This window comes from Amphiprion ocellaris, chromosome 7, assembly GCF_022539595.1.
Source record: "Amphiprion ocellaris isolate individual 3 ecotype Okinawa chromosome 7, ASM2253959v1, whole genome shotgun sequence".
In the NCBI taxonomy this organism is placed as follows: Eukaryota; Metazoa; Chordata; class Actinopteri; family Pomacentridae; genus Amphiprion; species Amphiprion ocellaris.
The window spans coordinates 23,091,025-23,105,169 of NC_072772.1; the positions used below are offsets into that span (position 1 = coordinate 23,091,025).

General features: G+C 41.7%; 1 long non-coding RNA gene across 1 annotated transcript; it reads right to left on the reverse strand.

The window, feature by feature from the left end:
- Positions 1–4,055: 4,055 nt before the first annotated feature.
- Positions 4,056–12,278, reverse strand: LOC129349290 (uncharacterized). The gene is made up of 2 exons (XR_008602239.1): positions 11,472–12,278; positions 4,056–4,307 (listed from the first exon to the last, which is right to left on the reverse strand). It is a non-coding gene; the product is annotated as an uncharacterized LOC129349290 (long non-coding RNA).
- Positions 12,279–14,145: the final 1,867 nt, after the last annotated feature.

Sequence of the window (14,145 nt, forward strand, 5' to 3'; positions counted from 1 at the left end):
TCCACAAGGACAGATTCTTCCCTGGTTAAAAATGTTTCCTACAACTAAAATACCTACAGAAAAATTTGTGAATGCTGCCTTGAGTGTCTGAGAAATTTAACTGATAGTAAATAATAAGAAAAGAACATAAATCTTGTGTGAGGCCTGAAGATTGTCTTTTCAGAAGTCCAACGATTCATTTATTAGTTCAGGCCCGAGGCAGAAAGTTTCAGGATGCTTCAAAATAAATACATGTTAACTTTAATAATAGCAGAAGTTGGCACAAAAGTGGCATACATTTTTATAGGTATTGTTTTTACACATTTGAACATAACCAGAAGTTACAAACACTCAGCTAAAGTACAGAGCTACATACCAACCATGCTGACTTCTCTTCTTTGCAGCTGAATGGACTTCCAGGCCTTCGTGTCAGTTTATTTGATCTGAAGTCATATATTTATTCTAGAATATTTTTTAAATGTTTAGTTTTGTTTAGATTTTTGATATATATAAAATATGTTTAATTTTGCTCAAAGTTTCAAGGGTAATCTTCTTGCTTTTAGAAATGTTTTCATATCCAATCCGTCTAAATGCATCTCTGTGTTAAAATGTCCTAATGAAAGGAAAAAAAAAAAGGTTCATTTAAGTATCTACAAATACATGTTATAAATTGCAGCCAATTCACAACAAAAAGACATCACATCTGTTATGTAATCTTAAAAGATTATTTATGATAAAAAAAAGAGCAAAAAAAACCCCAATACAAATCCTAAAGAGGATTTAAAGGTCCAAAATGAAAAAGTCATAAAGATGAATGAAAAAACTCATCCTTCATGTCCTCTGTCAGCTACTTACTGTCATTTTTCCCTCACTCGCCCATCTCTACCTCCCTGCCTCGCTCTGTCTCTCCTTCTTTCTCTCCCTCTTTCTCTCCCTGAGCCTTGTCCTCAGATGGCTTTTGGCCTACTTTCGGCTGCAGAAAACTCCAGTGTGTGTGAGCCAAATCTCAGCATGGATTTACAGGCAGAGCGCGCCTGAGATGGAGGGATAGGGAGAGCGACAGACAGCAAAACGAGTGAACAAGAAAGAAAATCACGTCAAATGAGATAGAGATCCAGCTTTCTGCTGTCGGTATGTTCTCTCTGCCTCTGCATCTTTGTTCCAGCAGTCGTGGTTGACATACAGATTTGATCAGCTTTTGTTGCATGTTACAATAATCCTAATTTTCTTTGGTCAAATTCATTTGAATCCTCGCTATCAGCAATACATTTGATGAGCTGATTATATTTGATCATTACCTTTGTGATATGAAAGCAACTGTAGTTGAACCACACAAAATACTGATAGCTGGACTCAAATATGTAATTGAAAATACATTTCCAAAGCAGTACAACCAATTTAACCTTCTGCTGTTTTCTCAGGTTTTCTCAGACAATTGATTTACACAGTGCTGTATGCTTTCTATAATCAGAGGTGACCATTCACAGAGTCAACACACACGACAACTGCTAATAAGAATCATGTCGAGGTGAGAGATTTGGGAAATGGAAGTGTTAAGACAAAGTGAGATGCTGTCAGAGTACACTACGTGCATGCTGTCAGTTTATTTCAGGCTAGCTTGAAGTTATAAAACAAATGTGTAATTTACATCAGATTATAATTTACGCAGTAGCAGGAGAGTTGGATCTGTAAATGAAATATCTATTTAGTTTGCTAGGTCTGTAATACTGCTGATTGCAATAGGAAAACCTACTTTACTGCTGCCATTTCTTTGAAAGAAAGACATTCATGTCCATCCTCAATGAGTAGAAATCTAAATTGTTCATGAATGCTGGTTGATTCTGGTTGTCAGTGTTGATAAAATGTCTTTTTACTAGCAGCACCAAAAATAGATGCTTACATGTCCTTTGATAAATAAAGAAGCATAAAAACCCACTACCAGTTTCTCTCAGACTTACTTTATTCAAAAACTAAAACTATTTTTTAAGAATACAAAACACATTCAGGATTTACCTTTTTAAAGACAAGTTTATTAGTAAGCAGATAAAGTTTATAATTTATTTGTGTAAACCTACAAATCTGCCACTCACAACAAAGACACAATCTTACATTATTGTTCTTTTGCAAATGTATAGAATGGATCCATGCTGCTGCCTGTAGCTGACTGAGGACTTGAATATGCTCTGTTTTATCCAAATCAAATAAGCCAAATGCAGAAAAATTAACTGCGTACGTAGTGTTTGCCAGATCTACCCAACATAATACTGTAGAAAATGTAACCCAAAGTAAGTTCATTGGACTTCTTTTTGCATGATTTTACACTTGATTTTGTGTAGAAACCGATGGACTAATACAACAAACCCTATGAATCAGCAAAAAACACACTGTGAACATCAAGTTTTTGTGCAGTAAACCTCCTCCTACAATAAATATTTCCCATAAAATGATGAAAAATGTATCTTGGAAAAAGTAAAAGCAAATTAAATTTCCAGTAAGTAACCATAATGCAGTCCAACTACAGGACATATTGATAGGATGTGGAAAAGGTGTAGGAGTCTTGCTCTTTTACACTATCTTGCAGTTAATCATCTTGCAATTACACCTTTATATGTTTTTATTATTATTATTTTTATCTCTGTTCCTATCACTCTGTCCGATGATAAATCAAAAGCCTGCTGTGGGAAGTCCAAAGGGTGCAGAGTAATTCCTGGAAATGTGGTGAATCACTGAGGTAGATGAGGAAGTTGAGGTTAAATAAACACCACAAAAAAGTTGACACTTCATCCCTAACAATTCCAGAAATTAAATCAGTGGGTTGATAATTTGCAACACTGTAAAAACCACAGAGGAGGGAATTTTCCTTTGCACGTAGTATTGGAGGATTCTGAAATGTTAGCATGAAGTGTAGGCTACCAAATGTTAGCAGAAAGCCTAACAAATTTATATTATGCTAACATTGCAGAATGAAGCAATACAGTATATACTTAAATGACAGCAGGAGGTTATGTTTCCCCAAAATACCGTGGTACTAAAATGTTACCATGTAGTGGTTCACGTATTGTTTTGTATAGTATTATGACGTCCACCACCAATTAACATCCTATTCGCAGAGACGTTAGCATGGAGTGTACCATTATGGTCCAAATATAAAATGTTCACTGGAAGCCTAATGAACGAATTGCATGTTAAAATTACATCATGTAGCAATAGTATATACTAAAATGTTAGCGTGTAATGTGCTGTCACATACCATTGTTTATTACATTGGCATAATAATGTCACTGTACGATGCTGCTAGTAGCATGGAGCCTTATGGTGTATGCTAAAATACTGGCTTGGAGTGTCGGCTATTATTGCACTGCAAAAGAAAGTTTTAGCAAGAAGCCAAAAAAAAAATTAAAAATAGCTTGAGCTAAAATGGTAGCGTTAAGTAACATTTCCCAGATTAGTATGTGCTACAATGATAGCATGCAGTGCACCATGGTATAGCATTGTACATTTTGGTTAGTGTAAAGCCTGCTGGATACTTTGTGCAAAGATGTTACCATGAAATGCAGCATTACAATGTAAAGTGTGAAGAGGAAGTCTATTAGACATAGTCTATGTTAAAATGACAGCATGAAACAAGATAGTATATACTAAAATGTCAGCATCTAATATACATAACATAGCATTGTTTTATTTGTTGACATAAAAATATCCCTTAGTATTCTGTGTTATGTTAGCATGGATGCTGAAGTGCCAGTAATATTACTAAGCACAGCACAGTATACTAAATTGCACATTGACACAAAATAGTGTAGTATAAAGTGTTCACAGAAAATTTCGTGTTAGCTAATGTATTAGCATGGCACAGTCATTTATTTGAGCCTAATTGGCAGCATGGAAGCTATTATGTTAAAGTTTTAGCATAAACCTAGAAATCATACAACATAGTAAATGAGTGTTAAGAGAAAGGTTAAATACAAACACTATGTAATACACAGTAGATCATATATCAGCATGCTTCAAATGCTGTAAATAATAAAATGATAGCATAGAACCTTGGTGCATATCTTGAAATAATACGAAACAAAGACATTTGATAAATATTTTATTACATATTTTTGTATTACAAAGACATTTAAAATATTTTTAAAAATAACACTTGCTGTTTCATAGTCAGTATGTGAGTGTGTGCACATCAGTACGTCCTGGTCAAGCTCTGTACACCACAGAAACGTGTACAGGAGTGTGTATGGGCAGCTGAAGTTTGCTTCACTGTGGTTGTCATATCCGTCTCATGTTCACGGACCGATCCCCAACGTGTCCTGACCTGGTCTACCAGGCTGCAAGAAAGACAAAGACAAAGCTGTTGAGCAGCTGTTTCACAATGAATAACATGTACAGCTCAGAGCATTAGCAGATCAGCACGATGCAGCTACTGAACGTTTTTCTTTTTCTCTTGTCTAAATTAGCATGAACACATGTCAAGCAGTAAAAGCTGACTGTTTAGCTTGAAGCACAAAAGCATTTATGGATTTCTGCATATCTCGGTTGAAACAAATTAAATATTTACCACTAAAATAGGACTAATTACAATGACAAGCGCATTAATAATGTGTTAGTGTGGTACGGCAAACAATTTAATAAATAACCATTCACAGCTGCATACACCCTATTTCAAACAGACAAATTACTGCAACTATACCAGAAGCTGACAACTTGTCAGCTGTCTTTATAAATATCTTTATGTCCATTTACTGCCTAATGTCTTTGTTGGTAAGCAGAAGAGATGCTGTGATACGTCTTAGCAGCAGCAAAAAAAAAAAAAAAAAAAAATCCAAAGAATTAGTTTTCAAGCTATCAAAAGGTATAAAAATACCTCCAAAGACGAAATAAAAAGCATGTTGGTTGGCAAAATCCCACAACTCAGTGAGAGCTTCTATTAATAAACGTGGCAGTTTAAAGAATTGACAGTCATTTGAAATGACAGCAGTAAGACTTTATTTAGACACCACTGTAAGACATCTCTATCTCAATACCAGGCCTCTAAAGAGAGCACTGTACTGCTCTCACATCTCTGCTATATTTATTAGAAAAAAAAAGACTACAGGAGCTGTACTCCACAAATTTGGTACATAGATTCATTTAGTTTTAAGGTAGGTTTGCAATCCGCTTCATTTGCAGTTATGATCTCCGTCCATGAAGCTGTACATCAGGTTATATGTTAACATGACGTAATAAATGGACATTCAAAAAAACAAAAAGTCAAAATGACATAAAGTTGACAGAACAATAACGAAATATGCAAGTGACACTTGTGTTACTACTACATGTAATATTCAGGGTCATTGAGCTGAACATTATGTCACAAGTGGATGACAATACACAAAGTAAACAGATTCAGAAGGCAGAGGACACGTATCAATGAAACACATTAACCGGTGTGAAAAGTGTGCTTTCAGCTGTGATTTCAAAGCTGAGAGTGAATTTATTGATATGAGCTTGTTGGGCAGGTCACAGGAGGTCACGTATTTTATAATGTCTTTCAAACACGCAGGCAGGACGTCAGTGGCTTCCATTTGATTTGACAGCAAATCTGAGTCTCATGTCAGGTACTGTGAGCATCAGATCACGAAGACGGCAAGACCCCAACCCTAACCATAATATTTAGGATTTACGATCAAATTTAGAATCACAAAAAAACATTTCTGGTCCCACAAAGGGAAACTGAAGTGTCACTGTAAAAAAAAAAAGTGTTATTCTCAATACAAGTGTGTACTGTACATGATATAAATGATGGTTGGACACAGAAGGCCTTTGCCCTCAGCTTCCCTGGATCTCAGTGTTCTTGTATACAAAAAAAATGTATAAAATTTTCCAGAAGTAAAAATAAAACAAAAGTCAGTTTTACAATGGTTAATTAAAAGCCAGAAAAAGACAGTTTTATTTTAGTATTATGTTCAAAATTATGTTGCTTTGTCAGTCCACATATCAGGCACTTGATTTACCACCAACATTAGAAAAGGTAATCAATTGCCTGTCAAACGATTGCCACTCAGTTGACTACTCAATTACTCAACAAACCATTACCACTTTAAAGATTATCTGTCTCTGCTGTGCCTCTGTGCCTTTACTATCTTTGATCACTGTGACACTGAAGTTTACCTGTGTGGAATTAAAAAGTGCAGCTAATAACGATCGATTAGTCACTTTGTACACTGTTAAAAAACTGTGAAAAATGCTTGTTATTACTTGCCTGAATACAAAGTGAAGGATGTAATAAGTGAAAATAAAACAAAAGTCAGTTTTACAATTTAAAAAATTTAATTTCCATACTGCACTCTTATGCCATAATAGGAGTCTCCACAACAGAAATAGCAGGTATGCAAATGATTGAACATCTTCTTAAAGATCTCAGATAAAGTCAAAGACTTCAATTCTGAGATTGGTTTTCTTTATCTCATCCTGATCCAGCCGCTGCGTGACTCTGCCATCACCATCAAATAGATTACTGCTATCATCCTTCAAAAACTTGCCAGCTCAGTTGAAAAACAAAAAGAAACCAACTTGAAAACCCCAAAAACTAATCGCCCTGTGCAGAAACACATCTGCACAGATTCCTGGTATCAAGGCTGCTGAGGCAGAAAATTACCCAAAATGTTAACCACTGCCAACATGCTTGAGCTCTTTTTCCTTCAAAAAAAATGAAAAAGAAAAAAAAAGTGTGCTGCTTTTGGTTGACGTGGCAGCAAAGTGTTAAATGTTGACTCATCAGGGGATTTCCAGCCTGTCTTTAAGTCCAACGTGACCTGCAGCAGGATGACACTGAAACGGGCTCTGCCTCGGCCTCCAGTCATCAATACCTCTGGGCTTCTATTGGATAAAGAGAATAGGAAGAGTTTTTAATGTGTGTGTGTGTTGCTGTCTCTCAGATTAATGAGGTTAGTATGTAGTCTGGTTAATCTGCTGGTGTGATGTGGCTGCGCACAATCCCCAAGCTCCTTTAAACTGGCCTCATGCACACACATGCTCATACACAGACAAATGATGCTGAAAAATCACTCGTCCGTCCCACCAGCACATTTCAAACGGCCCAGATGGTAGACAAAACAGCATACAGTTTGGCAGCTGACACGCAGACTGAATGAAAAAACCAACAAGAAAAACAATGAAAGCACTGGATCTGCCCCAAATCCTAAATCTCTTAAAGTCGGCCAAGCTACAGTACCGAGAAGAGCCTCAGCAATTTCAGCTATGTGGTGAGTAAATAGAACCCAGGTGTGCAACAATTACAAAAAATGACCTCCGCTGCTTTAGTGTGTGCCATAGGTAGTGGGCATTAGCCGTGGGAGGACCCACGTGGAGCTGCGACGCCATCTTGTTTCACCAACAGACTAGAAGGAAGGCGCAGTGAACCCCTCTGCAGTGAGAAGAACTGCTAGAGACACACAAACACACCATTACACACATGTTTACAGATGCTGGAGGAAGCACACACACGTGTGTGCTGACCAGCTCTGGTTATTGATGAGTGAGCTTCTCCCTCCTGCAGCTGAGAGCAGGCTGTGTGTTGAAGGGAGTGGCAGAAAAAACTGCAGAATGGTGACTGAACTCAACACAGAAGGAAACTGTCCCTGTTGCCACAAAGAGACTGAGAGGGAGGCTCAACGCCAGCCGTCTGTCGCCTCGGTCGAAGCTTTTTCATAATGTGCCAATTGCGCTTTCCCATCGATATTTTTACTTACATTTGGATATAAGCGAACCCGATATCAGAGAAGGTTTCCTCGAGGCAGTTTGGGCGTAACCCTGCAGCAACCCACCCTACATACTCTCTACACTTCCACCTGAACTAAACTGTCACCCACTGAACTCCTTTTTAATCAGTCAAACAAGGTGTGTCCACTGCACCTTTTACAGTCCACCTTAACAAATGTCCACCTTAAAAGCGATTACATGAATCAACAGCTGCCTGCTTGCATTCACAAACGATTTGGGACAAGCCGATACCCAGAGGCGCTAAAGCTGCATTTCATGAGTCTGAAAACTGAAACTGAAACCTACTTTTGGCTGAATCGCTGCATTGTACAGGAGCTTTGTAAGGAAGATGTCATTCCTGACTTACACAACTGAGGCTGCTGAGGAAAACCGTGCATTGAAACACATTTGTATCCATATTTGATTAGACCTGAATTGATCTTGCAGGCTTCCCAGATGCAAAGCAGTCTACATGATGTTGATCGGCCAATTACCTTTTTGCCAAAAAACTGAGCAGCATCAGGGCGATGAAGCAGCTTACTGCAGCGGGTACATGCCCACCAGTTTGTCTGTCTGAGTGTCTGTCCTCCATGTCTGCCTCAGCCATGGGGACACAGTGTACAGACAGCATTTGGAGCAGCCGAACAATGGAGAGCAAGCCTGCAGCCCCTTTGGAGCTTACCGGCTAGACACTAACTCGCTCCAGGTTACTGTTTGTTCACTGAGCTGAACAAATAAAAAACGATTTTGAGGCAGAGAGATGGAAGAAAAAGATAGGGACGGGACTCACAGAGGCATTACATAAGAGAATTGCTAAAGCAGCAGATTAGCAGCGCAGAGGGGTCCAAGTTAAAATCCATATTGGCTTATTAACAACAGGATGGAAGCATCTCCTGATCAGAGGTGATACACCAAGACACAATGAAGCATGAACACATCAGCGCATTACATCCAGCTGTTATCAGTATAATAAATGTCGCTGAAGGCCAGAGGTAAAAGTGAACTGCCTTACAAGCGATTTTGAAAGAGACATTTATTGATCAAAATAAATGAAACTTCAGAATCACACTGATTTAAGACTATACCATGGTCCCACATAAATCTTCTTAGGTGTATGATGTATGTAGTATGTGACACGCCACAGCTAAAGGACCTTGCAGCTGGCTGATCCATGGCCACAAACATGACTAATGTAACACATTTCCATTTACTAAAATTTTTGGATGCACAAGTGCAGGGAGTTTAACATTCACTTAAATGAAGGGAAGCAGCCAAGAAGAAAAGGTACATCAATATCCTCGATATGCCCCATTAAAACCAGATATTAGATGCAGTGAAGTACGTGTGAAGGAAAATATCGATGAATCACGCTGTCATAGAGCTGCTGCTGTTAAAATGCGTGTCGCAAATGGATCTCAGGAGAACGCCGACACTCTTGATAGCAAACTGCAAGGTGGAAAGTAAGAACAGTATGGTAATGCACCCCCAAAACACCAGTTAGGTAAGAAAGAACCTACAAAGAGCCACCATGTGCTACTATGCCCAACCACACTGTTATTCAAGTCAGGAATCCTTGTTACTATCGTTGACAAGGTGTGCTGCCACTCTGGTTGCAGCTAGATACCACAGTTAAATCAATGGTTGCATATTCACAAGGACTTTTGAATCATGGATGGCAGCCATGAAGTCATCTGGCAGCAAAAAGCACTTTGGTTGTTCCCAGCGGATGTCTCTAGCTGCCCTACTAGTATTTTCCCACTGTCACCTTTACATTGTGTTAGCATGAGTGAGTGAGCTTTAACATCGCCGAGGGTTCGCTGAGGTCAAGCACATAATGTACAGAGCTGTCATGGTTACGCTCTCAACATTACTCTGTGCTGCTCTCAAGTCATAAAGGCACACAGACATGCAGGCCTGCTGCAGAAACAAAGAGCTCTCAAACTGACAGATGCTTCTTTACTTAACAGTGTCCACTGGTGTATGAAGAGGTTAATGTTATCACCGCAGCATTAGCATTATCTCTCATAAGCTACTGCTGCTAACCAGCTGTTAAGCTATTTCTCGATGAGCACAGAGCAGCAACACCTATTAGTTCACCTTGGAGTGTGTAAGACTGCCAGCAAACATTGGTTTCCTATTAGCATTCCACCTGAAGCTGGCTTTAAAAGCTACCTGTTAAAGTAATCAGTAACTGCCAGAAAATGCTATTCCTTTGAGCTGGGCAGTCTTTTGAGATCATGTGACACACAGAAAAAGACATTCATGTCTCTTACTTATGTGGATTTTAATTAAAATGCTGCATTAGCACGAAGCCACATTAGGGACTTTCTATGTGACCAAACAGGTAGCAGCACATTCAAGGTTGACAATATATAGTGACTGATATTTAATGGTTAAACTCAGGCAAATAATTAGCGTAATTGTTGTGTCGATGGTCAATACTGATACGCTCAAGCTGTATTGTGAAAGAATCCATCTACACAAATTTAACTCAGCCTGCTTTAGCCCTGTCACATGACCCTTAAAACAGGATTCATGCCGCTACGTCCTCATCATCCAAACCGCAGAGATTTCACCAGCACATGTTCACTACTTGATCCATCGTATGTGATTGAGTATGACGGTGACGCAGAAAGGTTTGAGAAACATCCAGGTGACATGTAGCATTACAGCAGGGTGTGAGCCAGGCTGAAAAGTGTGACACCGTGAGTGTACGGTGAACGCCTTAGCTCACTGCGCCATGGCCTTCCCCCCTCTGATCGCCATTGTTCGAGACATGAACGTGAGTGAGATAGTGTTGGCCGTGCATCCCTCTCAGCTCCCGAGAGCCTAACCCGTGGACATGAAAGCACAACGTCACAAGTTAGGGTCTCAGGGACGGCGAGAGACACATCTGCAAACTGACTTCCCTACCTCCTGCACAGCTGCTTTCAGCCCTCTCTGCATTTCTATGTTTGCTACTTAGAAGTCTTGCATGTTCCTCCACGAGAAAAGCTTCCATGTACTGAACTGGTCTCTAAGTCAAACGAGGACTCGGAGCATGCGAGCATCTCCTGCGTACGGAGTGAGCTCAGCCGTACACACATCAAACACACGCTCCGAAATGACATGCATTAACTGAGCATGCTTATTGCAACCTCCGCTGCCCCGTATGTGTTCGTGAACATACAACAAGTGCAAGCCTCAGCCAGACACAACATTGGCCAGCCCCCCCCCATCAACTCTCCCTCTCTCTCTTTCTCCCTCGCCCCCTCCCCCACCTCAGCTGAACAATACAGCACTTTGAAAAATGCCTCCTGCCATCAGGTACAGAGCCTGCTGCTGTACAGTATGCTCACAGATCTCCCGCAGTCTCCGGGAAAATCAAAATTAGCCCTTCAACGCTAATTATTTGCGGCAGACGCTCGAGACAAAAGCCCTGCATGGATGAATCAATTACGGCATCGAAATCTGAAGCTGGGACCGCACAGCGTCAAACAATCCATCTGACACGATGACTTGCACGCTCGTCCGACTGACACATCTTGCACAGCGCAATAAAATCATTCAGTGTATGCTCGACGGTTACCAGCGCTCATCCCCGTTCAGCATGAGGTTCTGAATCCTCTGGAGAGGCTGCACAGAGAAAAAGACCGGCCAGAAAACAAAGCTCTACGGCTCCTTCATGCTACCATGGTGGTCTAAAGCTTAGGAAACAGATGGGGAGCTGAGAGGGAAGCAGAGAGGAAGAGCATTCGCTGGTATCGACTCACCCTCCCCTTCGAATCCAGGATGTCCCCATCGCTCGTTGTTCTTGTAGCTCGCTGCCTGCTCAGGGAGGGGAAGAATAAAGGAGACAGAGAGAAAGAGAAAGCTCAGATTTAAACTTACAGCATGGCAACAAGATTCCAGTTATGCTCAGAAGTAAAAGAAGGGATTTAAAATATTAAAAAAGGAGGGGGAAAGGCGGCACAAGGAAGAGGCTGGTCTGTCCGGCAAGCTGCTCAAAGTCAGGTGAAATAAACGGCAAGAGAGCGACGGATGGAGACAAGAAAGATGAGTATGGGTGGTAGGACCAAGCCGGAATGAACCATGTGCACGCTCCCTCTCCCTCTATCTCTGCGCTCTCGCTCTCTCTCCCTCCCTCTCTCTCTTTCACACACACTCACACGCACACACACAAACACTCCCAGAGCGAGAGCAAGCGGTCCAGGGAAGAGAATCGCAAGAGAGTCGGCCAGACGATTCCTCTTCCCAGAAATTGTAGCGCTGAAGGGAATTGATACCTAGGGTCAGACAGAACAGGTAGACAGCCAGAGAAAGAAAGGGAAAGTGACGGAGAGAGACGCCGACGGAGATGAAAGAACAGAGCTAGCATCGAGCCTCAGGATCAGTGCTTGCAACCGGGGCCACAGTGCCAGTGAAGCATACCAGTATGCTGCCTCACCGACGCAAGAGAGGAGGGGTGAGGAGGGGGTGGGGGGGTGTATATGCACACACATGCACACGCACACACATGCATGTACTGCATGCACAAATCAGTGACACACTCATTTGCTGTTACTTGCACCAGAGCCTCTACTTACTTTGTAGCCGAACCCACAGGTCCGAGGCAGGTTGGTGAAATGGAAGAAAAACGCACTCTCGCACTCTCTCTCTCACACACACACACACACACACACACACACACACACACACACACACACACATGCACACATGCACACACATGCACACACACACACACACTCAAGTCCAAGTTAAAGGACAAAACGAATGCGCCTGCTGATCTCTTGTCTCGCTCCGCTTTCTGTCTTTCTCACCCTTTTCCCTCGCTTTGTTTTCTCTCTTTTTCAATCACATGCAGAGGTGGAAAGGAGGGAAGACAGACAAGAAAAAAACACACTCCCCCACCCTCCTCTTCTCACCACTGCTTCAACTATATTCTTCATCTCAATCTTTCCTCTTTTACCCTTTTCTTCCCCGTGTCGATCGGCAGGAGAAACATTTCTGAGAAAAGGAGAAAGAGGAGAGAGAAAGATCATCCATTAATTTGCCTCACAGCTGTAATCGCTTACAGCCAGAGGCCCACTTTTCCTCTGTATCAGACGAGAGGGAGAGAGAGGTGAGGAGGGAGGGGGGAGGAGGAAGGTAAGGAGAGAAAGTAGTCCTCCTTTCGTTGTTTTTCCACCTTGCTGTTGTCCTTTTTCCACCCAGAAAACAAATCCTCTCTTCTCTTCTGCTTGCATGCAAAAAACCCCAACAAAAATCCACTTTTCCAGTCTCTTTCTTTCTTTCTGTCCACTTAATCTGTGCCTCACACGGGCCGACATCATTCAGACTATCCTTTCAGAAAGAGGAGAGGCCGACAGAGAGAGAGAGAGAAAGCGAGAGAGGGAGAGAGAAAAAGTGTGAGAGAGAAGGGGCCATAGAAACATTGCTACATGATGTGCTTTGGCTTATAGAGGCTACATTTAATCTCCACTGGCTCCCCCAGGCTTTGGTATGGAGAGAAAGAGAGAGAGAGTGACAGAGGGAGGGAGGGAGGAAGGAGAGAAAGAGGGGAGATGATGGGGGGAGGGACAGATGGAGCGAAGTGAAGGAGAGTGACGACGTACAACCGACTGTAGGCTCAAATCAGCGACGGGGCCCAGAGAGACTGGGAAGGGGAGGGGAAAAAAAGAAAAAGAAAAATTCCCGAGACCACACTGCCCTCTTGCTTTTCTTCTGCTCCCTCCCTCCCTGACTGACTGATCGACCGACTGTGTCTGCACCCCGGCTAATCTCCAATCCTCTTTGACTGCTGTCTGGCAGACGTTGCATTGTGCCATTTTTCTGTCTCTATACAGCTGCGGTTGCCGTAGAACGCTGTACATCTGGATCTACAGCACGCTCTACCTCTGTGTATAACCCCCCCCCCCCACACACACACACACACACACACACACACCACAGCCCCCTCTGAAAAACACTGACGCTACCAATTTTAAAATCTCCCTGTTGACACACACACACACACACAGACAGACGGACAGACAGACAGACACACACACAGTGCAGCTATCCTCATTTATCACCTGCTTTGTGTCCAGATAGAGCCAGTCCTCGGCAAGGTGCTAATATTAGCCTGCTTTGACGGTGAGAGCCTGCAGCAGGCAGACAAAGGCTCATGCACGCGTGCATACTGAGGCATGCGTGCACACACATGAGCATGTAGACATAGCTAGATGCAGTGAGTGCAGACACAACACAGAAGAAGTTTTTTTTTAATGTATATGAAATATAGGTAAATACTTGGATTAATTTTCATGCAAAAGGCCACAAAAGCCACTCCATGCATTTGGTGAATGATAAACTTTGCGTCCCGCTAAGTGACAGTTTGGGCACCATTGATTTACCGATCCCATTTCACTCTCTTTAAGTATTCGTTATCAGCTGGTAATGGCCAGG